At 53.6% G+C, this 23,367-nt stretch overlaps 1 protein-coding gene across 2 annotated transcripts in view; it reads right to left on the bottom strand.

Annotated features, from left to right (window-relative positions):
• Positions 1 to 20,053, bottom strand: part of TNRC6A (trinucleotide repeat containing adaptor 6A) — a 72,396-nt gene extending 52,343 nt beyond the window's left edge. The window contains exons 1-2 of one of the 2 annotated variants that reach the window (XM_071815347.1): positions 19,962 to 20,053; positions 8,371 to 8,444 (exon numbers count right to left, since the gene is read on the bottom strand). The gene's annotated coding sequence lies outside the window, so the exon portion shown is untranslated. Of the gene's footprint in view, positions 1 to 8,370; positions 8,445 to 17,124; positions 17,225 to 19,961 lie in introns of those variants that run through there. The other variant, XM_071815345.1, reaches the window with a different exon arrangement.
• Positions 20,054 to 23,367: the final 3,314 nt, after the last annotated feature.

The following is a 23,367-nucleotide window of genomic DNA, read 5'->3' on the forward strand; positions in this document are numbered from 1 at the left end:
GGGCAGGACAAAGCCAGGTCTCAGCTCAGAGGAAAAGCGCTTCCTCCAAACTCTGTGCAGCTCTTGGGGCTGTGATGAGCTCTGAGTTTTATACAGTCAGATCATTAGCTAGGCAGGTTTAGTCTCCATTGTAGCATGGGTCAGGTTGTTATTCACTTCCCCCACCGCTGTACAAACACACCCTGCAGCTGGGCACGTGGGTACCAAGGGCAGGAGGACAAGGGAAGCATCCTCACTGACTCATGGGGGAAGAGCTGCCCAAGGGTGATGGTTCAAGTAGCAGAAAGTCTTAAAAGTGAGACAGATATCCTATGGAGGACTTCCTAGAGTTGAGAAAGGAGCTTTTCCAAAAACTCCTTGAGCTCCCTGACCAGGTCTGCCGGGGATGGAGGCAGGTGCTGTGACGGGCGCTGCCGGGCATCCTGCAAAGGAGCGTCATTGGCAAAACCTGTGTCTCACTCAGACGTGGCAGAATTTGTCAGTCCTGCCTTCATCTACCAAGGAGAGCTTTCTGCTGCCTCAGCAGATGGGAGCCAGGCTGTGTGGGTGGACGTGTGTGCACCTGCAGCTCCCATGGCTCCGGGGGTTTGCTGGTCTGAGGAGAGGACAAGCAGAGCGTCCCCCAAGCACACGGTGAACATGAGGGGGGATCCAAGGAGGAAGACTCTTCCCTGCTCACTTCATCACTGCAAAAGCTGTCTGTGGGAGGGAGGAATTGCCCTAAGGGGTTAGTGTGGCTGGCACAAACCCAGGCAGAGGTACAGCCTGAGCTTGGTGCGTCCAGCCCCTGCAGAGTGCTCAAATTCCCTGAAAAAGGCATTCCAGTCACTTCTCAGAATTATTTCAACAAACTTTGACGGGATGCCAGGGCCACCTGAGGTCTCTGCTCCACAGCAGCACCCCAGCCTGCGACAGCAGCGTCCCGGGTGGGAGAGCTCCTGGGGTCACTCCTCCACTGCAGGGACCGGTGGACCCTGCACCGCTGGTGACTCAGAACTGAATGGGAAAATAAATCCCATGCACTTTTCATAAATCCTGAAGCCCTCACCGGCTTTGCAGAGCAGGGAAGGGAGTGGGAAGCAAAACATCATTTTTTAAGCCCTGGGAAGCTCTCAGGTGATGTGGCGATGAGGGCTGGAAAGACAGATTAGACAGAACAGAGCACACTGTCAGCACACGACAAATAATAAACGAAGGATAAGAATCCCCGGGGACGCACTTTTCTAATAAATGACATTTTGATCTATAGCTTTAACAACTCGTCCCAAGCCATCATGTACTGAATTAGGAAACGCAAAGCTGTAACCTGCCCTGTCAGTCCTGAAGAGGGTCAGAGAGGCATAAATATAGCTGTGGGGAAGGTAATGAGGACATTTACTGCACTCGCAGAGTGCCCATTCCACCAGAATTCCTTGTCAGCTTTACCGCTTATAAAAATAACCAGCTAGTTTTCTATTTTCAATACTGTTCTGCAGATGCTCCTGAGCCAGGCCTGTGGAGGAGCCTCCTCAGCCCCGTGGTCCCTGTGACACGTGGTGGAACTGGAGCAAGAGCACCCAGAGCATCCTCACAGTCCAGGTGCCATTACCCCCTCCTGGCAGGCTCAAATCTTGGAGTGTGTATCTCTCCATTTAAGTCAAGTCTGTGCTATCTCTGCAAATGTGCTGGAAGTTGTCAGGGTTTGCAGGGGGGTGATGAACCAGGCTGGGATTGTGATGGCTCTGAGGGCCAAAGAGCCCTGTCCTCGCTAAATCAATTAGCAAACACCTCCCGGGCTTCTCAATGGCAGCCTGTGATTGGCCATCTCTGGGACTCATTTATTCTCTTGTAGCAATAAAAACTTTATTTATCTTATTTTAATTAAAGCTAAAAAATTCAGTAGCCTTCGATTTCTCTCATTGCTTTGCAGCAGGAAAAAAAAAAACAGGAGAATAAAGTGGTAGGATGGAAAGAAAGACCTCTGAAATAAACACGTGCGGGTTCTGTTGGCTTTTGTTTAATGTGTAGCCCTTTTCTTAAAAGAAATAATTATGTTTCTAAACCTCCTCTCCCTGTTCAGAGAGCTGCCTCTTTCCACATTAATGCTATTTGCATGCGCCATCTCCTCCTACCCTTCAATAATTTAAAGCTTCATTTTTTATTCACTCAGTTGTCAGATTCATTTACATATCATATATCTATATTTAACTCTGAGTTCACTCGCCTTCTTTTTTTTTCTCTTTAAACAGGAAATAGATTTCACTTCTAATTTAACAACATCTCAGGGCACGGCTGGCTATGCAGGGATCTTCACTTACATTGGTGTCTGTTAGCAGAGATGCCAAGTGCCCGTTTGCTGGGTGCAGAAGCGCTGACAGGGGCTCGGCAGCCTTCTCCTTCTCCTTGGAGCTTGGCCCAAACCACGGCCCCTCTCTGAGATAGGTGACGAGCCAAAATCCCCATCTCCACCCTCCCCAGCCTTGCTCTGGCCTGGCCAGGAGAGCATCGTGGCCCCTTGGGCAGCATCCCTGTGGTACAGGACACAAAACGTGCAGCAGTGGTGGGGCTGTCCCGTGGGTACCACGGAGCAAAGGGTTGTGTTCCACATGGACAGGCTTAACTCCTAGGGAAAATAAACAATATTAAAGGCAATTTGAAAGAGAGGACATGAATAAGAAAGGGGTAAATCAAAGAGTCGGTCACAGAGGAGAGGCTCAGATCCCCCTCTCTCATTTTCCACATTACTAGAAAAAACAGTGAACTGGTATCAGACAAATGAGCCCTCTGGACCCAATTTTTCAAGTTAATGAGCTCCCCTCGCAGCTCTTCCACAGTACAGAGACTCCCAGCACCTACCCTTTGCCACAGCCTCTAATGAGCAAAGCCACCGTCATCTGTCTCAATATCTGCAGAGGAGATGGCTCCCGGCTGGCGCAGGATTTACACCCACCTCGCCACAGCAGGACGCACGGGGGAGAGATGCCCTGGCTCTGTCCCAGGACAGGCAGGGCAGGCAGGCACAGCCGGGCTCTGCAGCCTTATAGAATCATAGAATCACGGAGAGACCCGCAGCATCTCCCGCCGGGGTGCGCAGTGACATCTCCCAGCACATCCCTGCCTCTCCCTGGCTTCCAGCATCAACCTTCAGCTGCATCACTGTGTTTGCCCAGTTCAAAATAACCTCTTGTTTCAGGAGGAAATTGCTTTTCTTGCCCCCAGGAACCTCTTTGGAGAATTGGTTGGGAGATTTCAAATGGACTTTAGTGTATTATTAAAATTCTCCCTCGTAATTGCCCTTTGCAAGGCTGTGAAGAGGGAGGAGCAGGAGCTGCGAGACAGGGATCCCACACTCGCATCGCTCTCCTACTATTATGCTTAAATTAACAGGGATTTTTTTGTAAATTGAAGACTAATTTTCTTCTGGGAATAGATCATTAAATTACAGAATACTAATGAAAATTTACAGCATCTGGAGAGAGGGCAGGGGAGGAGGGAGCATTTTGCATTTTGTTGTGGATTTTCTCCTTTTTCTCCTGGCTCCACTGGCCATGGCCACAGCTGGGGAGCTGCCACATCCCAGCCCTGGAGCAGAGGAGCTGGGAGAGGAGCCGGACACGTCCAGGGGGTTTAGAGCATGGAACCAACAACCCCTGGGAGAAACATGGGGGGACATGTGAAGGGGCTGGGGCTGCTGTTCTGCAGAGCCTGAGAAAGGCGGCGGTGAGGGGTGAGACCACTCCATCCCTCAGTGCCGGGGTCACAGCTCAGTGGGCTCCTGCCACCCTCCAGAGCTTTGCTGCTGGCGTAGGCAGCGTGCAGGCAATGTGCAGGCAGCATGCAGGCAATGTGCAGGCAGCGTGCAGGCAATGTGCAGGCAGCAAGCAGGCAGCACGGGGACTCCTGCGCCCTGCACTGTGCCCATCACCCTCCCCAGGCCTGCCCTGCGTCCGCCACGGCCATTGCCCTGGCAACAGCGCTGCCGGAGCCGCGATGCATCGCCAAGTTATTGAAAAACAGTGGCTGCGCTTGGCAGCCGTATTTTTCCAGTCTAACTCAATTTCTTTGGAGCAACGAGGCTCCATAGATCTGGGAGCATGGAAGTGAAGAGCTGCCTTTTGGGGAGGGGACGCTTGGGAGCATTATGTCTGGGGGGGTTCGAGTGAGGAAATGCAGATTTTTTTATTGCTTTGATCATATATAATTTAAATATTCAAACTACTCTGGAATTCATTGAATTATACATGAATTGCACAGGCAGCATTTTTGTAACTCCTGAAAGGCGTGAAATATTTTTTCCTCTCCCTTCAAAACCTTGTCTAACCTTAGAATTTTTTTTTAAAAAATTGTTAAAATTTCAATCAGCTGCATCCCAAATCACCTTGAGAATGGTGCCCATGCCAGCCAGTAATTCCACTAAATTAATGAGTAATTTGGTGATCATGGTTTGCCATTGGCTGTAGCTGAATGTGTCTCACAGAACGCCCCCAGCATCCCCTCTGGTAGGTGCTCCAGCCCTGCTGATCCCCCAGCCACACCAACAGAAAAAACAGGGCTGTCTAACAGTAATGGAGGCCATAAGCATTGGGGATGGGCTCACAGAGGTGCTGTGGCTCTGACAGGTTCTTCACACGAGAGCCAGGAATGGACCCAGAACGTTGGGGCTGCCCCAGCTCACTGCTGCTGCCTGGGCAGGAGGGGAAGGTGCAGCCCCACTTCCGCGAGCTGGAGGAACCAAGAGACTGGGACAGCAGAGTGGCAGAGCCGCCCTGCTCCTCCCTGCACACACCAGCCCTGTTGCCTGCTCCCGTTTGCCATGGTGCTGTAAACCAGGAACGCGTGTCTGCCTTTGGCTGGCAGCTCCTATCTGCCAGCTGGCCAAGCAGCCAGATGTTTCGGGGCGGGAAGGAACCCCACCAGATGTTGCTCTGCAGATTGCTGTGAATGCTCTGCATGGTGATGGCACGGGCATGGCTAAGTGCTGCTGGCAGGCAGCCCTGGCCATGAGCAGGCAGGGGGGATGTGGGGCTGGGGGAGCCCTGGGTCCTGCCAGCCCCTGGTCCTGTCCTGCTGCTTCTCCTCCAGCCAGAGCCAGATCCACTCACGTGGAAGCAGCAGCGCTGCTCTGGAGACCATGCTGGGGCTGGCAAGGGCCAGGACTGCAGAGACTCTTAGAGGGCGCTGACCCGTGAATGCTGGACCAGACATCACTTCTCTTTTGCACCTTATCTGCTTTCACAGGTCCCACCTGGACCTGTGCAGCTGCTTCCCGGCAGAGTCTCATGGGACATGGCCACAGGTCCTGTTCAGCTGGGACTGAACTGGGACGTGTGTTCGCTGGCCAGGAAAACACAAGGTTTATGGTACAACCAGCTAAACCTACCCTGTCTCTACTGATTTAGGTGTGTTGGTTAAAGCCTGAATGAGAAATGCTTTCCCTCCTGGGCTGCACAGTGAGCATAACCATCACACCCAGCAAAGAACCTCCCAGGCAGGGGTGAAGCCAGGTGGTGCTTCTGTGGCCGCAGCATCCCCGTTTCCAGCGAGAACACCTCCCAGCCCGCAAAAGCTCTCTGGGGGAGCAGGCGAGAGCCTGGAAGAGCAGCAGGGATAAGCACAGCCCTGTTCGCATCTCTCCCTAGTTAGCTCACTCTTCATTATCCTCCTCTACCCTTTTAATTTCTCTCTAAACTCAACCAGCTATTGCTGTTCAAACTGAAATAATTAATTGGAACAAAATTGCCACTGTAGGAGAAAAGAATGATTAAACCCTTCCAGCGGACAATGGGGCAATCATAGTCTAAGCATCTAATTACAGGGTTACAGAGTGTGGATGCGGGGATAATAACAGAGCCTTTTGTAAACTGGGGCTGGATGAGCTGGGAGGAGGGTCTGTGCTTGACTTCATTCCAGGTTTAGTGCAAAGATACAAAGATACAAATGCAAGGATAAAAGATCATTTGGGAGTGAATATCCACAAAGGTCTGCTGGAGAAAAAAGAGCAGCAGGAAGCACAACCATCTCCCCGCGCAGCTCCACCTCTGCTGTACGCTGTTTGTTGCTCAAGGTGTGAACCATTGCAGGATGCCTGCACAGATTGCTCACCCAGACTCATATTTGTAGGAGCACAGATTACAGAATGTTTAACCGAGTGAATTATCAAAGCACATTGCACACGTGTGCACACAGCTACCTGGTTTGGGAGCAGTACCAGCACGGCGGGTCACAGCCAGAGGCGAAGTACAGCGGCGCCGGGGATGCTCTGACATATAAAGACAGTGAAAAACAACCGAGTGCTCCGGGTGCTCTCCGCTGTCCTGCAGCAAAAGTGCCACTTGGTCAGGGACACCTCTGCAGAGCAGCTGGTCGGGTACTGGTGCAGGGGACAGGAGCGAGCGTTACAGTGGGACTATGGAGGATTTATGGACAAGGAACAAACAGCCACAAAAGAAGGGGACGGGAAAACCTGCGATATTGCATGGGTGGTGAGATGCACACCGGAGTACTGGCCTGTGGGACAGCCGAGCCCTGCGCTGTCCCCAGCATCCCCATGTGTCACAACTCTGCACTGTCCCCAGCGTCCTCATGTCACAGGTCTGCGCTGAACCCTGTGGGGGTCACGTCCCCCCACTTCTGTGGAACTGCGGGGCCATGGAGGCTCCACAGCCCACCTGACTGGCCCAAAGTAAATGCCACCAACCACCTCGAGCTGCTCCAAGCAGTAGGAAAACCAAAGATAAACCCTTTGTGTGGAGTTGCTGTGCCCTGCCAGCTCCCCTGGGAGCTCAGTGACCCCCGTGCCTCCCCACACCCTTCTTGCCCTCCACACTCATGTTAGAACACACTCAGCAGCCAATCAGGGACCTGTGACTTCCTTTAATAAAGACATTTTTCATCTCCCCAGTCTCAATGAGAGTGAGTTTAAAGCGGTGTGAAATTGCAAACGGTCACGGTGTGCTAGTGGCAGCGGCTTCCCCAGGTATCCCGGCAAATGGAGCTCCAGCTGCCCAAAGCATATAAATCTTGAGCAACTCCCAGTCACTTTGAGTAATAGTTCATTTTCTGATTTAATTTTGACTGTGACCAGAGCATTTTCAGCAATGGGTTTGTCCCAGGGGGGAGTCAATCCCAAGAACTAAATGTAGAATAAAGGAGACTCCTCCCTGGCTTATGGGTGAATCCCTGGGCAGGACCAGAAGGTTTCACTTCATGCTGAGCTCCCCGGTGCTTTCCAGGCAGAGCTGGAGAGAAGGACGGGGGGATGATCTTCACCCTGACTCGAGCACCGTGCTCTGACACAGCGCAGGGCACACACGTCCATCCAGACTCAGCTGGCAGAGCCTCTGCCCACCTCCCAGCAGGATCGGTGATCCCAGCCAATGCACAGTTTTACCGGTACAACACCCTGCACCAGTGGAGGTGATGAGCTGCCTCTGCACGGCTGGGCTGAGCTGATTGCACAGCCTGAATGAGGGCTGCAGACAGACAGACAGACAGACAACACTTCTGGAGATCCCAGTCAGTGACCTGGCAGGGATTGCACACGTCAGGCTGGGTGCCAAGCGCAACCATGGGCATAATTCAATGGAGGTCCTGCACAGCCAAACAGCCGCAGCTGACCTGCTGTCTGTGCCGCTCTCTGCCTTTGGATGGACCCATCCAGCAAATCGTTCCCTTGCTGCCACTGTGGTGTTGAGCCAGCTCTGCACAGGGCCAGGGAGCTCTGCCTCCCCCAGCCCCACCAGAGCACTTCAAAAGCTTTGGCTCTCAAGCAAAGGAGGAAGAAGAGCGCTCTGAAAATGTCAGAGACTTGAACAGAGTCACAGAGCTGCCTCCCTCTGCAGGCAGAGATGGCAAAGGAGCGCCTGGAGCAGCTGCTGCCCACCTTAGTGACACGGGGTTTGACCCTGTGCCCTGCCAGCTCGCTGTCCTCTGTCCCCTGAGGGACACAAGTCACTCCCCTCCAGTGAGACAGTAAAGCCACCCAGAAATGGGGTCCCCCTGCCTGCTCGCTGACACCACCCTGACCCCCAGCTGGGTGCTGCAGGACCCCATGGAGCTGCGGTTCAGAGACGGCTCCAGGTGCCACCAGAGGGGTCCCAGACACTCCAGAGAAGCCAGTTCTATCCCCCCTCCCTGGTCCCTGCCATCCTCACTGAACTAATAATGTCATGGGAAAACTGCAACTCAAGCATCACTGGGAAGACAGGACAACATCCCATCACCGGCATGACTGTTTATGTTAGACTGCTAGGGATAAATTACATGAAAAAGCAAAGAAACAAACCATTGCAATCGAACTTGTGACAAGAAGGAAAAAAAACCAGCCAGAGTAAAATCAATGTACATTCAAACATGCAGCAACCATTTGGGAAGAAAAAGCAGCTGCCTTACTGTTCAAAGTCTTGTTGCACGGGAGGGTGGAAGGCCTCTTCTTGGCACTTAAAGGATGGTGACTCTTCTTTGACCTTTATGGGAACAAAAGGCAGAAGAGGGTTCAGCTCCGCTGTGGTGCCGGGAGCGGAGGTCTGGGTGCAAGAGCAGGATACAAGGCACAGGCCCCCCCAGCCCGGGGAGCCTGGCACAGCCCGGCGCTTTGCTGAGGTTTGGTGATGCTGAGCAGGGCGACCACAGACTTGCCAGGTCCCAGTCCTGGCTGTGACACAGGGAGGGACACAGGCCACGGACTACCAGGGAGGCTGAAGCCCCAACACCAAGCAAATGCACCCGGGAAACTGGGAAGAATGCTGCTTTTGTCAAAAATCTTGTTTCCTGTGAATATTTTCACACTCCAAAAAAGCTGCAAACTCTTTGACCCGTCTTTGCACTGTGCAGACTGACAACTGCTTATCAGGCTCTCGCCTGTGACAGGTTAAAACCACCCTGTGAACCCAAACCCCGCAGGTGTCGTAAGCCAGTGGCACAGAACCACACTGAGCACAGCTTGGATCCAGCACTTTGAGCTTGTAAAGGGAAAATAAAAATGAGTTACAGGAACGACTTCGCTGACACACTCTTTAAGAAGTTCAGTGAGAGCAGATGAGTCTCTGATTTATTTTAAATGCCATTCATCCTCACAGTGCTACAAGCGAGGCCGGTGCTGGGCTCTGGCTCGTGGCGGGAGCCACCCCAGGGAGCAGGACCCCAGCTGCCCCGGGCAGGATTCCCCCTCTGGCCGGTTCAGCATCTCCCTGCTCATTCTGCTGCCACCAAGTGTCCTCCAGGTCCCTGGGAGCTGACACCCAGCCTGGGACAGCCCTGGCAGCCCCTACCCTCCTGGCATCCACTGCCCCGCTCCCCTGCCCTGCTGCCCCTGCCCCATTGCCTCCCTGGCACCACAAGAGCAGCCCATGGAGTTGTATTTTTCCCCTGAACGCTCTGAAAGAGAAGGAACGAGATCGAGTCCAAGGTACAGATTTCGCTGCCTGTTCTCTGCGCCAACCACTTCCATCCAAGAACAAACACAGCAACAGAACAGGCCTGCAACTGTAATATATACAGCCTAATTAATCACATTACTCATGAAAATATATTGGTATAATTAATAACACAAGGCATCTATATTGGCCTCTGTGGCGCAGCAAATTATGAGGCAGTAATACTTGGACGTGTTGACCTGTATTTCATACATAATCCATCAAGCCATTCCCGCCAGATCGGGTCTCCAGAGACGTGAACACCACAAAAACGATAGTTAAACAAACACAAGATGGACAGCAACAGTGTCACATTAATCACTGCCAATACTGTGGGGAAGGGATGGGACACCCTGATTTTGTCCCATGTATTCTTCCACTTTGCTCTGTGCATGTTTCCCTTTTCTATAGGCCTAGAAAGGGACCTCTTGCTGTTCACAGATGACAGTTTGGTGAGTGACAGCACATGGCAGTGGTGTTAATCAGGAGCAGCCGGGAGAGGCTGCAGCTTCCACAGGGATTCAGGGAACCGGCAACATGTTCCCGAAGTCCCCAGGGGAGCCAGGACAGGAGTGGGATGCTGCCAGCTGAATATGCAGAGAATGCAAGAGAACACCTGAGCGGGGAGGTGACGGGGACAGGCCAGGGCAGAGACACCCAGTCAAGCACTGAAATTGAGCTTTTTACAAGTATCTCATAAACTGTAGCTATTTTGGCTCTCCAGACCCGGTGCAATAAGCAGCACGGTGGGCTGAAGCATGGGAAAGCTGCCCCAGGCCACAACCGGAGGAAATCTCAAAGAGTCGATCAAGTGGAACCTGAATTCAAACCCCATCATCACCTTGGTCTGTCAGATGTGTCTTCCCTTCCCTCACATCAGCTTTGCAAGACTTTTGCTCTGCCAGGAAATTACCTGATGGGAAGGAAGAGCTTGTACCCCAAAAATGCATCACAGTGGTAAGTGCTACAGAACAGACCTGGTGCCGTGGAACAGACCTGGTGCCACGGGACAGACTTGGTGCCACGGAACAGACCTCGTGCCGTGGAACAGAGCCAGTGCTTTATCCAAGATGCACCTGGTATCACAGCTTTACCACCGCTGAATGCATCCTCTTTTGAGAGTTCCTCAGACACATTTCACTAACTTCATACTTCATTACTGTTATCAGTTCTTGAAAGACAAATGTATGTGCAGAGGGAACCCTTTGATGAGAGGTATTGGATAAAGTATGAAGGATGTAGCTGGCTATTAAGTGAATCTGGATTTAGTAACCCATTAGTGAGATTATATTTGGCTGTGCTAAATAAAAGGTTTGCAGAAAACAGACAAAAATGTTTTCAATGAAAAAATGGAATCCTCTGGTAAAAACAAAACAGAAATTAGCCAGTTTGCTTAATTTAAGCAGTACAGCAAGAAGATCTGCATGTGCAGCATGAGTGCATGGTCCCCCAGGGCTACACCTGGGCTTGGGAGGGCTCCCATCAAAGCTTCACCTATGAAATTAGTTTAACCATGTCTGTCATTAGTCATCCTTGTTCGAGCCCTCATTTGGAGGCCATTTGAAGGGGATTAAAGAAAATCTCCTCTCTCTATTCCCATACAATAGTGATTAACTCTCAGGACTCACAAGGTATTTTCATACTGATGGAAAGAAGCAAAATGAACTGATAACCACGAAAGCCATCACCCTCCACCATGAACTAGGACTCAAAGCCAGCACGAGAAGAGGAATAACTGGGATGATGCCTGGGGTGCTGATTTATACAGGGGGGGCTGCCAACACAGGGTACAGATCAGCGGGCTCGGGGAGGTGCCGGGGCAGTTCACGAGGCTGTGACCCTGGGCATTAGGTGCTCCAAAATCCATCAAACATTTTCAATTACACGGATTAAAGCCTTTCACTGGAGCTGCAATTTTTGGTTTGCCAACAAGTGGGAAGTTCTGCAGAGGAATCCTTTCCCCGAGAAGGGATTCAGCTCCCCAGAGGCCCCCATGGGCACGCAGAGCACTGAGCAAATATTTTCTATGAAAAACCAATTCAAAACAACATGTAACAAAACGTTCAGAAGCAAATCGAGTACTTGGATAGTCAGCAGGCCATCAGGACAGGGACACTATGAGCAAGAGGCATTTTTATCAGGCTGGTTCCTTTTCTCGCCCTTGGGTTCTGCTCAGTTGAGCTGTGCCAGCTGGCAGCTGCCCCCGGGTGACCCGTGCCTGGCCGGCATCCCCTTAACCACGGAAACACCGCTGACGCAAACAGCCTTTTAACATTGTTTACAGAACCACTATCATAAAGTATATTTGCCCCTTTGCCCCCCTCCCTGAGATTCTTGGGACCTCCCCGGCCCCGTTGAACTTGTGCCAGTATCTCCAGCATGACAGAGCCCCGCTGTGGCATGGCAACCCCGTCCTCCAGCACAGACGGATGTACAGCGCTGCAAACAGCCCAGCACACAGAAGGGACCCTTGTTTAGGAAGCTCATTAATCTTTAACAGAGCATTTGGGTTAATTTGAAAGGTCACTCACCCGTCAGCGCAAAGGGATCCCGACGGGAATCCTCCTCCCGCGAGTGCTGCAGCCTCGGTGGGACAGAGAGATGGGCGAGTGAAACCTTCGTTGTGCCACTTGCATCCTGTGCCCCAAGATGAGGAGTGGCCGTGGCACCCCCGGCACACCAGGCAGGGAAAATCCTGCCATCCTGCAGCTGGACCCTGACCAACCCCCCGGCTTTGTTACCCCCTCCCAGGCACAATACCCACCTTGCTGTGGGTGCAGCGTGGGGCTTCAGGTGCATGGCGGGGGCTCAGGGGCAACAGCCACTCGCTCAGCGATGCTGCCGTGGGCAATCCCCCACCAACACGCAGCCAGCGGTGACGGGGCTCCCTGGTAGTGCTGTGGCGTCCCGGGCTGCTGGTGGCAGCTCTGCCGGCTCCCTGCCTGCGCCAGCCCTCGCCATCGCACAGTCCAGCCAGCCACGATCAACCGACTTAAATAAAAGCCACCTCCTGTGCCTGCATTGAAGCCGCTTTTCTGACTTCAGCGACTGCTCCGGTTTTGGATTTAGCATCTAGTGAGACAAGTCCTCAGTGCATTTTGTGTTAAATAACTAAGGTTAATTTGATTTGATGCACCACTTCATTATCATAAACAGCTCACAGTATGTCAGTCCTCTGTAATTACAGCTTCCTACAGCCAGCATCTTGTTCATTTTCTGTCACTGATCGTGCTTCCCTATGATCACCTCACAGCCAAGCACCTCTGCGTGAACTTCCCCCAATGGTTAATTAGGTATCATTTATTCTGTAGCTGACGGTTATACTAATTTACAAAAATGGGGGCAAGGATATTAAATTTACTTTTCATTACAGCCACATTTGCCTCTGATGATTGGGATGAGGCTGCGTGTGCAGGAGGGCAGGTGAGGAGGAGGAGGGATGTTGGGAAGGATGGTTCTGGTGAGGGGACACGGGTGCCTAGCAGCCCTGGTGCCGCTAGCTTGGGCTCAGAAGCCCCTGCAGAGCAGCAGAGGACAAAGCACAGTCCGGTCACCGCACTGGTCCCTTTTCCAAAACAGGGCTGTTTCCTCACTGTCTCAGATTTAATTACCCCCTCGTACTGGAGGAGCAGCACTGGAGATGTTTGCCGTTGATTTTACTTGGCAAATGACTCTGGTGTTCAGTATCTTCCGTATTTGCAGCTACAGAAACACGACCACATTGGCCCATCCCATGGACACCGCAAAGCGGTTGATGGGACAAATCCCGCAGCACCACGCGATTAAACCAACATTGACCTGCTGAGATGCAGCTGAGTTTTGTTAAGCTTGAATTAACAGCGCAAAAAATTTTAGAAGAAATACACTATGGCTATGAGTAGAGTTGCAGATGCCATGAACTGCCTGGCCCCACTGATGGCAAAGGTTAGAAAACCTCATAAGAAAGCAGCTGCCCACCCCAGGCTGAGCAGAACTGCTCCAGTGCTGGCACCGGGATGCACTGCACGGTGTGCAAGGGGAACCCCCAGCACAGGGCAGGAGAGCCCGGTGCATGTGAGGAACACCCTGTGAAGAACTGGAACACCCTGTACACACACAAGAGACCAGATGGAGGGAACCCCGTCCCCATCCCCGGGCTGGGTCCCATCCCGGTGTGTTCACGAAGCCACCCCAGCCCGCTGCACCAGGATGCTCTACATGCAGGTCCCTATCCCCAGATAGGAAACACAGCGCTCACCTGCAAAAGTCTCCCTGGGTTATCATTTCTGGGGTTTCTTAACTGAAATATCCACAGAGCTGAACTGAGGGTGTTTGCACTGGCTGCTGAATTAGCAGGGCACTAGACTGTAACAATATAAAATATATATTGTTAAAAGCCACTTAAGACTTTCTCTGGCAGGGTTTGCTGAACCTTTGAACAAGAACCCAGGGGACAGCCCTTTATTACCACTGTGACCAGGTCAATTACTCTAGAACTGAGCAAATTATTTATGAGGTGGTCAGCCTATTAAAACTTTAACTCATCCATCACTTAGCTGCTGATCTGGCTCCTGTCTTTATTGCACCGGTGTTGGGCTTGGGAATTTACTGGCATTTTATTTGGTTCAAAGCTGTATTCATAAGGAAAAAAAACCCAACCACCCACAGCTCTTACTTAACAGAGGCTGAATTACAGAGGGACCCTCTGCCACCTCCACACTCATGTGAGTTATATTTCATTTTGCTCTTTGTCTTTGTTCCTGTTGTCTTGTTGCATGGTCTAAACAAAGGCACAAATTGCAGGTCTTTAATTTGCAGAGATACTTCAGACTGTCAAAAATCAAATTTAGTTATTACCATCAGAATCTTTATCTGCCCTTTAAGTGCAAGTGCTTGCAGCGGGAATGCATGATGAGCTGGCTGAGTCGCCCCTTTGAAAGTGATAAAGCATCAAATCTTGAGAATAAATGGGCTGTGGGCACCCTGTGGTTCCAGTACAGCAAGGAGAGGCCGATAGTGCTTCACAGGAAGAGGGAGCATTTATTTCTGTCTGTCAAGACATGGGAAGATGGAGGACATACAAGGGATGGGAATTAGCGTCCTAATCTCCTGCGTCTACACTCTTCCCTTTTTCAAATGCCTTTTGGTTAGTCATTTTCCTGCGTCTGATATTTTATTATCACATATATATATGTGATATATCACATATCAGATAATCTTTTATGACGTTTCCAGATACTTATCAAATCAAGACAGAGAGCATTGCTTCACGTGCCAGCTGTTGGATGGGAACCCGGAGAGCAGGCAAACGGGGACACCTGGAGATGAAGGTCAGGGGGACAAGGACAGGGACCCTCCCCTAATGGGACCAGGGATGGGCTTTGCCCACCTGGGTTTAAATCCATTCCTACACTATGCGACTCTGCATCTCGGGAAGAAATGAATTCCCAGGCTTTAGTCTATCACAGGAGAAGCTGGACAAGCAGAAGCAAACAGTCAGCCCACAGAGACAATCCCGCACAGTGTGCCCAGCCTGGGCTCTACGAAGCCCAGCTTAGCAGGGCTGGGGCCGGAGCAGATGCCCCACAGAGCCTGTCCGGGCTTCCTGGCCCTCCCACCAGCTTCCCGGGGGGCCACACACAGCAAACCCTCCATTTGCTGGCAGCCTTCTCAATTACCAACCATTTGTTAACAGCCTTTGATGAATTCATTCTGAATTCCTCTGCTCTCCGGTGGTTCCTGCCACTCCAGGCACTGCACAGCATCACCCAGGGTTTGCGAGGGCTGGGACGCTGCGGGGACACGTACAGGTTGTGACCCCACCACGGGGCTGCAGCCACCCCAGCCCTGGCACAGGGCTCCCCGTGGTCAGAGCCCAGGGACAAACCCGCTCTCAAACCCCTTGCAGATTAAAACCCAGCTGAACACAACTTCCCAGGTCCTGTCCCTCTGTGGGGCTGGTGGCAGCAGCCTCCTGGTCCTCGCAGCCCGGGCTGTTTCCCTGAGGACGTGAGTGTGCGCAGCCGATTGCAGCCCTGGTCCTGGCACCTCCAGCCCGGCCGTGCCACGCTCACCTGTGCCCGTGCAGTTGACAGGGATCAATTGTCCTCATTATTTGTCTCCTTCATACCACAGGGGAACATTCACATGAGCGGGTTTTGATGGGAGCAGAATTGCTTGCCACGAAACTATTACAAAGCCAATTAAACTGAATAAAAATACAGGGTGTGAGCTCCGGGGAGAGCTGCAGCAATGAGCCGGGGACGGCACGGCAGGGCCTGGGTCACTTGGTGTTCCAGGGCCCATTTGCGGGGAGAGCCGGCTGCAACTCAAAAAATCTGTACAAGCAGCAGAGAAAAATTATTCTCAAGTAGCGACACCACGGAAGTTGCTTCATTGCAATCAAATTAAAAAAGAGTTTGACTTGGGAGAGCCAGCAAATGTGCGAAAGGGGCAGGGCAGACATTTGTGCCAATTAAATCTTGCCCAGCTCATTCCCCCAGACGGCAAATCCTGACTACAAACACGAGCTCATATTTACTGAAGCTGCCGCCGCCGCCTCGCGTTCCAGGCAAGCACAAGGGAGCCGGTGCGGGATGCTGGGTGATTGGCAGCCTCATTCAGCAACACACAGAAATCCCTTTTCTTGTTGTTTCTGCAAGCATCTTTAAAGATGTTTCTGAAACATATGGCTTCCTTCAGCGGCACAAAGGGGCTAATGATCGCCCGGGAATGCCCAGAGTATTAAATATGGAATCGCTACAGTTACAATGCCACACCAGAACAGCAATTCACATTCAGTGTCAGCTCAAAAGAGCTTTTGTGGATAATTAGTTCAAGGACAAAAAAAAAATTGTTACCGATACTTAAAACTGTGTTGGCTGTGTTGGCGTGGTGGGATCTGCGAGCGGGCCAGGCCCATTGTCTGCCCCACACCGCGGCTGCGCCCGAGCCGCTTCGCTTTTCTCTCCTGTTTGCTTCTGACAATGTGCAGGGAACAAAGGCCGGTGCTGGAACAGGGCGGTAATTCATCTGCAGCTGCCCCTTCCCAGCGCGGCTGCCAGCCCCACCAGACAGCGGGTCCCCAGTGCTCGGTTCCCAGGGTCTCCAGGGAGATGGCCGTGGACCTGCATCCTAATGACGACCATCACTGTGCCGACTCCTGCGGCCCCGCGGCTGGGCTGCGCCGGCACCCGCGCCGCCGGCATTATGGATTCAACCCTCGTTCCCCTCGCGGGGGAGAGTGAGCGGCCCCACCATGGTGAGGACATCGCGGGGGAGCACCGAGGCACCGGCCGAGCACCAAAATAAACCCCACATTGCCCGAGAGCCGCCACTTGGGGACTGGCAGCCCAGCGTCACAGGCGGGCACGGATCTCCAGGACTACGAGCACCCGGCACCAGCTGCCCATTGGATGGGGAAGGGACCCAGCCCCCCCCAAGCCACCCCACTGGGCACATGTCCCTGTCCCCATCCCGGCATGGAGGCAACAGCACCAGCGGCCACCCAGACCCCCGCCCGCGGGAGCCCTTGTGCAGCATTGCGATGTCCGCACGGCGGGAGGATGGCGGCACCGACACGCACCGGGGACCCCCACGCACCCCGGTGTGACCCCCCAAGGACAGTGCCCTGCTCCCCAAGGCCGGTGGCTCCTGCAATGCGAGGCTGCACGCGGCGGAGTGCCCGCCCGCGCCCAGCATGCTAATGAGCAGAGCCGTGCCAATTAATTGCTGGAAGGATCTGTTAACTCACCAAATGGGGAGCCGTGGTGCCAACGGGAGGGCAGGGCTTGGCGGCGGCACGGAGCTCCCCGCGCCCGCCAGTCCCCGGCGGCAGGTACGGCTCAACCACCACCGGGCAGGTGACGGCAGGAGACAGACCTGCTTGTATTTTTGTATTTAAATTTCTATTCTTTTTTTTTTTTGAGCTCACATAGCATTTAGGGTCACATGCTGCCGTGAGCATCGGTCGGCACCGTCACGTGCCCGGGGTCAGGGCTCACGTGACGAGCAAACCTGATGAAGTGCCACTACGACCCATTTTGTGTCGACCCTAAAAAACTTACTTGTAAAAATCTAATTTATAAGGGGCTAATGAATTAATTAATTTCTGAAGTAGGCTTCTAACCTTTAGAACCAAATAATTTCGGGGGGGAGGGGGCAGGAGAGTGAGAGACGGGAACGAAATGCCAAGATTTCGATGAATATTTAATACACCCTCCACGCTCCTCATAAGCTCCTGCGCCTTGGAGCCGTGCCAGCACCATTTGAATCCCATCCTTTGTTAATAACTAAATTGACGCCTCTGTCGCTATTCGGCGTTTGCGGCTCCATCAAGCTGTGATCTGTCACAGCGGATCCAGGGGGAAGCACAACTCAATGAGCACCCGCCCGGCCCCCCCGCCGCACAAAGCCAGGGCTGGTCCCACAGCGGCACCGCGGGGCACTCCCCACCCTACGGAAACCCTCAGCTATGTATATATACAGGTACATATAAAAATACACAGATATATCTATTTTTCCAGCCAGACTTAGAGGCAGAACCCTTCGGAAGGGTTGTTCCTGCTGTATTAAGTGCAGAATTTTTGCAGTATTTGAAATATTCGTAATTTTAAGCAGAAAGTAACAGCGCACGTACGTTTCCGTGATTCCACAAATAAACCTCTCTTCCCCCTCTGCCTGACAAGACCTCCCCGTGGCACCTGTGGGACCGGAGGGGCTGATCCTGCTGCTGGCAATGACAGTGACAGTGGCAGGACATGGGGACCAGAACCCCTTGGGGGCCAGACCCATCAAGGGGGGATGTGATATTGGGGAAAAAGACCCAGTTACAAACCAGCCACAGCTCTGCTGGGCATCGACAGCCTGAAATTAAAAATCTAGTTCTATGTGCACACAGACGTACAAATCAGATAAACAAATAAGAACATTTTCCCTATGAAAGTCAAGTGGTGCAGCTTGGTGCCTTTCCTACAGCAGGGCTGGGGTTGGGTGGTGATGGGGACACCGCGGCTGCCGTGGGACGCCAGGTCCCTGGTAGCCCTCCTTACTTTGCAATTAGTTTAACTAATTGGGCAACAGCTTCAGCATAATTCACTTGATTCCTCTAAACCATTAATTATTCTGCATTCAGGACAAACATGCTCTGCAGTTCGCTGCATGCCGGCAGCTTCATTGGCATTCCCGGCACACGGCGGCCGCTGGAAGCGAGTGTCTGCGGCTGTGCCGGCTCTAACGAACCGCGGCGAGGGAACACTCCATTGGCCACACGCCGCAGGAATGGGGAAAAAAAAGAGAGAAAAACAAACCCAATTTTCATTTTGTATTAAATCAGCTGCGTGCGTGGCAGAGAAACAGCGGCTCCTGCATGGGGTACCGGTGGCTGCAGCTCCCGCTCCTGGCACCGGGGTGAGGGCAGAGCACCCGCCGTGCCAGCCCCTCGCTGGGCACGGGGAACAAGGAGCTGGGGTCTTGCTCCCATCGGTGGGACATGCCCAGTGCTCTTGGTGAATTTGGCAAGTGCCGGTGCTGTAACAGGCGCTCGCTGAGCTTCCCAGAGCACCGCAAGAGCTCAAGGCTGGTGCAAGAGGCAGCGGCTCAGCTGATGGGGAGGGGGATCGATGCCAGCACTGTCCCACTCCGGAGAGCCAAAACAGGTGGAAAACCACTGGCATCAGGCAACTTGCAGCTCTTAGCACCTGCAGGCCAACCCTGTGGTGCCAGCCTGGCTCGTTGTCTGATGGCAGGTCCCTCCCGAAGACACTTTTGTCACTGTGGCCACAGCTCCCACCTGCAAGCAGTTCATGCCCTCCTTTTCCCGTCCCCATATCTTCATCTCCCCGCTGGTTCCAGCAGCCAATACACAGAGAAAACTCAGCTGAGCAAGGACATCACAGGTGCCAGGCCATGTGTCAAACAGCCGGCGTCATGGCCACCCCGCTGTCCCAGGTGGGAAGGATGTTCACCACAGCTCCCTCCAGTGCCCCAAGAACCCCCCGCACCAGGACCTGAGTGTGGCACAAGCGCAGCAAAGCGCTTCTCAGGTCACCCCAAAAACACCAACTGCCCTTCATGCTGCCACCAGTCGGGGTCACCATGAGTGTCCCCTTGGTGCTCAAAGGCCCGGGAGAGCAGGATTTAACATCACTGGTGCTGTCAGCGTGGGTGTCAGTCAGTGTGGGGGTCAGAGCCCACAGCGCGGGGTCCCCGGGTGCTGCCCCTTCCCTGCACAACTGTGGATCACAGAATCATAGAACATCCCGAGTTGGAAGGACCCTCAAAGATCATCAAGTCCAACTGCTGTCCCTGCACATGACAGCCCCAAAATTCACACCATGTGGCTGGAGTGGGGGCTCCTGCGCTGGGCAGGTTGCAGCCCCTCTCCCCATGTGGCTGCTGGGATGCCCAGGATGGGGCAGACACCACAGGAAACGAACCCGCGGGCTCTGCGCAGCCTCCGCCTCGGCCCAGGGCAGCCCTGCCAGCCCCCGCTGCCCCCTGCCCGGCATGGGCACCACCAAACATGGGCCAGGGCGGGAGGATGTGGGATGGGCTGGGCACGCAGTGGCATGGTGGGGACACGTCACCTACCTGCTCTGCCGGCGGGAGGGGACGTTGTGGAGCGTGGGGACCCCGCGTGCTCGGCCGGCGCTGCCCCGCACGACGCAAGCCGGGCGGCCGCCGGGTCCCAGCTCATTCGCGGAGGCGAAAGGGAGCGGCCGGCGGGAGACCCGGCATTTTCAGGAGCGTTTTTTCCCTCTTGGCAGAGATGACGGAGCGCCCCAGCTTCATCTGTCACTCCAGCGCTGCCGCACCGAGCCGTAGGCGCCGTGTTATGTCCTTTAGACACAGCTCGATGCCATCTGGGCAAAATGCCATGAGGTCCCTGGAGAGCGGGGAGGATCGCGCTGCCTCCGAGAGCCGCGCCGAGCGCCGAGTACGCTGCGATCAACAGCGATTAACCGCTTTGTGGCTGGGGCGCAGTGTGGAGCGGGGCACGTGGGGGACGCTCGGCAGGGACACGTGGGGCTGGCACAACATTAACCCCATGTCAGACGTCCCATGGCGAGGGCAGGGCCATGGGCAGGTCACGATGGGGCTGGCAGGACGTGGAGCACCGATGCACCTGGAGGCTACGGGACATGGGTGCTCAGAGGCCCCTGTTGCTGCTTCGGTGCCAGCAGCACAGTGAGTGCTGTGTCCTGGGGGGTCCAGCTGCCGCCCCTCCCCACAACCATAGGACCACCATGCGGGGACGCCACCCAAGGGATATGTGCACCTGCCATGTTGTCACAAGGGGAATCAAACACCCCAACCTGCCCAGGTGAGAGTGGGAGCAAAGGGGCACCCAGAGGTTTGTCCCCACCAGGGGTTGTCTCCAGGCCTCGGGCAAGAGCCGAAGAGCCGGTTCCCACCCCCGCTCCCCCTCGCCTTCACCTGGCGAAGTTTTAGAGGCTGCACAGCACTTACTCTCAAGAACGGCTCTGGAGCTGGGAGTTTCCTTTCCCTAGATCAGCACAGTAAATCCCAACGTTATGTGCTAAAACAGAAAAAGCGAAACATTAAGAGCAGCTCAAAGGACAAGGACATGGACCTGGCAGCTGCCAGGGGATGGGGCAGCACCAACGCAGGGGGCTGGCCACAGGGTCCCCTCTCTTGTTCTCACAGCCAGGCTGCACGGAGATGTCCGTCTGTCTGGCCAGAGACCCGCTGTCCTGCTCCCCCAGCCCTGCTGGCGCTGTGAGTTGGGCACGGGGGGGATTTGCTGCAGCCCGGGAAAGCACCGCTGCATGTAATTAAATTGTACTTCCAGTTAATTACTGATAATAATGTATTTCCTTCTCTAACGCAGGCTTCTAGTAAAGCTTTTGCTGACGACAGCAAAGCAAAATGTGTTGTTTCCCTTAGTTTTTTAAAATGAAAAAGCCTAATTTGTCTTAACATGACACCAAAATGTTCTCCAGCTCCAGCCTGCACTCACTAACAATCTTCGCAGTCACATACCAAGGAGATTCAATTATCTGGCAGAACATGTCCCAAAGGCATTCAGATAATTGCAAACATGAGTGCAAAATCTGCCACTAATTATTAAAGAAATACCAAATAAGGAGACCAAATGATAGGAAAGTAGTGTTACTGGGTGCAAAAATCCTTCCCACGTGCAGGATGGGCCGGTGTTTTCAGCGGGACAGTCGCTGCGATGCTGCAGGGGGGAGGCACCGCCACAGCCCCCGCCCAGCGGGACAACACTCGTCACAGGGAGCAGGTCCGGCCGCCCTCGTCCCCCACAAACCACCTGAGCCGGGTGAATCAGGACACAATGGGCCGAGGGACAATGTGGGGAGTTGGGGAGGAGGCTCCCAGCACCACAGCTTGAAATGCACCTTTAGGTGACCCCCCCCCCCCAGCCCCATCCCTGGGGCAGCTCCCGGCACAGGGCTCCTCCACGCACCAAGCATCATGGTGGGATTTACCTCACCTGATACTATCAGATTTGCTTTGTATTTTCTTTAGACCTCTGCATAGTCTTTGCATCAAGGTTTGGGGCAGCAGGAGCTCCTGGGGGAAGCTCCAGAGCAGGGAGGCACTGGCGAAGCAGCTGGAGGTGACACCGGTGCTGCCGAACCCCCTCCCCAGTTCCCTCCAGCACAACCAATGCAGAGAGAACCGCGTCCTGTGGTACTTGCACTGACATTGCTGCTGCCAACCCTGCAATAGCAGCAATTACACTGAATATAGGTCACAAATGATTGCTGTTGAATATTCAGCAGCTTGGATCAGAGAACGGTCCCGTACAAATGGATGTTTTTTCCTGTCTCCTCCGTGTGGCAGCTACAGATCTCTGGGCAGCCAGAGCAGCTCGCGAGATGCTCATGAGACACCATCACACTCAGCAGAGCCGCAGCGCGATCGGAGCGGGAGGGAAGTGCTGCTGGCTGCCCACCCACCCGCACCAGGCTCCAGTTTGCCTTGCAGCTTCTCAATGAACTGTTCCAGTGACCAACGTAGGGCTGCTGGGCTCAGTCCTTTAGGATTCTTGGTCCCTTCCCACCGGACTCTTCCCCCCAGCTTCCCTGGGACGGCCGGGGGACACGAGATGACCCACGGAAAGGGCCCCATTGCCAAGGCGGGATCCCAAACATAACTCCTGCCCCCTGAGCTCAGGAATGGAGCAGCAGCAGATTTCCACACTCTCTGTCCGTCCATCCTGCCTGTGGCACAGAAGTCCCCGGAGCCCAGCAGAGTCACTGCTTGCCCAGCCTGGGGCTGGGGACGCTGGATGCAGGTCCCTGTGGAATGTCACCTGCCTGGCTCTGTCCCCAGACATGAGGTGGCAAAGCATTGGTGGCAGATAGTCGCAGCAGTCGAGAGCTGGTATTTCAAACTCCAAGGACAATTTGGAAGCTGTTTAACTGTAATTTACCAAAACAAAGCAAAAACAACCCACAAAAAACACACACACAAAACCAGACACCTTCCTCCCCCCCCAAAAAATAACAAGAGAAACAAGAAAAAAAAAAAAAAAGGAATGAAAACCAACCCCATACTATGATTTGAAATGAGAAATATTTATAACTCAGTTCACCTGCTGCTTCTTGTTGCCATCTGTAATTACAGGTGGCTTTTCATCCGGGAGGTTCAGGTCCTGTCCATGCCGGTGCTGGCAGATGCCCCACAGTCTGTTCTCCCCGGGGCTGTGAGCAGGACAGCGCAGCCCAGAGCTCCAGCCCTGCCGGCTCCAACCAGACACGCTCAAGGCGCATTTGGAAACAGCACAAAGCTCCCGGCCAGGGCAGCGGCAGCACCAGCAGTGATGCTCCCGCCTGCCGAGCCAGGGGCTTGGAAGGGAGCCCGTGTTCGAGGGCTCCCAAGGGGAAAGCGGCTTCTCCGTGACAGCGTTTTGGCAAAACCAGAGTTATTTAAATACAACAGCTTCTTCAGTCAAAGTAAATAATAATTAAGTAAACTCAATTAAAATCAGGAATGCTCCAAAACA

The sequence above is a fragment of the Patagioenas fasciata genome, chromosome 15 (genome assembly GCF_037038585.1).
Source record: "Patagioenas fasciata isolate bPatFas1 chromosome 15, bPatFas1.hap1, whole genome shotgun sequence".
Taxonomy (NCBI): domain Eukaryota; kingdom Metazoa; phylum Chordata; class Aves; order Columbiformes; family Columbidae; genus Patagioenas; species Patagioenas fasciata.